We start from the raw sequence: 2,994 nt of genomic DNA on the forward strand, positions 1-2,994 counted from the left end.
CGCAGGGCCCCGCCCCCACCCAGCCAATCGCCATTCAGGTCCAGCCCCGTGGCTTGAGCAACAGTCTGGGTGCAGGTGTGTGCATGCCCAACCCTGACTGGGGAGGAGTGGAGAAAGAGGACTGGGGTGTAGCCACCACCTGTTGGGGGACTGGGGCTCTCTCGCGCTCTCGTGTCCCCTGGCAATGACGGAGAGCAAACAGCACAAGGCTGGGAATGACAGCAGGCAGAGGTGGTTTCTCAGCCCTCCGCCACTGATGTGGGCCTCCTGACGAGGAAAGCCCTGCGGCGGTAGAGTGAACCTCGCACCCCACCCGCTGCCCTCCGATAGCCAATGCTTAAAACGCCTACGGAAATTCATAGGGGAACCCAATTAGAAATCCACCCAGGGGGACCAGTGGATGGTGTAATGGTTACGTCACTGGATTCCCATGTAGTTGACCACAGTTCGAGTTCCAGACCCAGTGGCTTAAAACTCACACCAGTTATGTGTGTGTGTGCCCAAGATCCCTAGAGAGTGGAGGAAAAGGGATTGTGATGTGGCCATCCCCTCTGCCAGGGTTCGGGGGAGGGGAATTTCTCACTTTCTGTCTCTCTGTCTCTCTATCTCTCCAGCGAGTGCTCATGCCCTATAGCAAAAATCTCTCAAAAAGAAAAGAAAAGAAACTCACGTAGGTATGCATTGCTTTTCTGAGCACCTTCCATGAGGGAGACAGAAAGGCCTTGAAGACAGCCCCTGCCCTCACACCATAGTCCCCAGCCCAGGAGGGAGTGGGCTCCATCAAGGCCTCCCGGGGATTTTCCAGTGGGTCAGTCTCCTCACCTCTGGCTATGACAGTCACCCTTCCACTCGGCCTCAGTAGCTACGCCTGCACCGTCCCCGCTCACAAACCCCCTTCCCCTGGGCCCCGCACCCACCCTCCTCTGCGCTGAGCTCTCTAGGCGGGAGGCAGGGCAGAGACCCCATTGGGAGCACGGGCCTGGCCCACTCAGACCGTCTGCCTTGGCCTCTGGGCTCTGCTTTCTGCTAGCTGCACCAGCACAAACAGGCTGCTGGAGTGGGGAGGACATTGTCAGCCTCCTCACAGCCGCATGTAAGGCTCACGGCGTTAACATGGGAACTGCTTAGCACGGGACACAGCGAGTGCCAGCTACACCGGCATCCCCAGGGAGGGCTCCAAGGGGGCTTCCTCGGCAGTTCACTGCCACAACGCTATCTGGTCCCAGGGTCTTAACTGCACTAGGGCAACCAGCCGGAAGTCAGCAGCATACTGCTCTGTATTTCTTTTGCTTGTTTGTTTTGTTTGTTCGTTTGTTTTGTTTTTTGGGTTTTTTTTGTTTTGTTTCGGTTTTTTTTTGCTAAAGGGCATATGCACTTGCCAGATAGAGAAAGAAAATGAGAGAGAGACAGAAAGTGAGAAATCATCCCCTGGGGTGATGGCCACACCGCAATTCCTTCTCCTCCATCCTCCTCTCGGGATTTTGGGCACGCACACGCATGCGCCCGGTGTGTTTGTCAAGCTGCTGGGTCGGGGCTCAAACCATGCAGTTGGCCCTGTGGGCTCCAGTGTCTGAGCCTCCGCCTCCTGGCCCCTTTATTACTCTGCAGTCCATCTTTCTCAGGAAGTTGAGCTGCAGGCTGACAGGTCCCACTCTGAGTACTGCCGCGCCATCCCTAAGCACTCTGTCCATACCAGTTCATCCTCACGGCAACCCCGAGGCATGGACCAGCAACCCCGAGGCAGGGACCGGCAGCCTCGACTACAGGCGAGCAGACTGATGCCCAGAGGCCACCCTGCTAGGAAGTGCCAGAGCCAGGTTTGAACTCACATCGATCGTTGAACCTTGCCCCTAACTCCAACAGGAAGCTTCCAGAAAAAGAGAGACAACAAGTAGCATTTTTCCTGACACTAGAGCGTGGGAACCCGTCATAGGAAAAGGAACCGTCCCCAACCACTGACCCTACAACCAGGAGGCTGGCCGCTCCCTCGGAGACGTCAGTCATTCAACATGGGTTTGCAGAGCACGGAGGCCCTCCGCCTCACCTTCCTCGCCGGCGCAATGGGTAACAGCAATCAAGCGTCCCGTGGGAGGGAGCCTGTGGGGCACCGCCATACCCAGCCGGTGCGCAGTACTTGTTCGCTGGGCTACGGTCAATTTGAGGCAGGCCCTGGCTAGGTTATAGGACTGGAAAGATGCAAAAGGGATCAGCCAGGTGGCGTGAAGTCTAAGCAGCTGGATCCCACACGACCAACTGCACAATTGAGTCCAGGATTTGACGACCTGGGAAACACACCAGGCGCGTGTGCATGCAGGCCCAGAATCCCAAGAGGAGAACAGAGAAGGGATTGCAGGGTGGCCACCCCCTGGGGTCGCTTTCACGCTTTCTCTCCCTTTCCATCTCTCTCCGACAAGCGCACATACCCTATAGCAAAGTAAAAACAAAAGGAAGGAAAAAATTATGCAAAAGACACCGGCTTCCCTTCTAAGCTGACTGGCTGGCAGGGAAAGTGGACAAGGAAACTATCACAGCCTAATAGTGTTTTAGAAAATGTAAGCACCGCGACCAGCAGGAGGTGTGGTGGTTAAAGCGCTGAACACTCCCACATGTATGACCGAGGTTCAAGTCCTGGACCTGGTGGCTTGCTTTCTCACTTTCCCTCTCTCTCTCTCTCTGGTCAAATTAAAATAAAGGTGAGGCAAGACCCTGACGTCCAGGCAGTCACTTTTATGAGCCGAAGTGTGCGTCTATCGAAGGTGTGGCAGTTCTCGGAGAGGTCTGGCTGGGAACATTAGAAATGTCAGGCCTGGACGGGACCAGCAGTTAACGCAATGGCTATGTCGCTGGACTCCCACGTAGTCAACCGCAGTTCGCGTGCCGGACCCGGTGGCTTAAACTCATGCCAGGAGCGTGTGCGTGCGTGCCCGAGATCCCGAGAGGAGAATGGAGGAGAAGGGATTGCGGCGTGGCCATCCCCCCTGGGGGGTGATTTCT

This window comes from Tupaia chinensis, unplaced genomic scaffold, assembly GCF_000334495.1.
Source record: "Tupaia chinensis unplaced genomic scaffold, TupChi_1.0 Scaffold000628_1, whole genome shotgun sequence".
Lineage (NCBI taxonomy): Eukaryota > Metazoa > Chordata > Mammalia > Scandentia > Tupaiidae > Tupaia > Tupaia belangeri.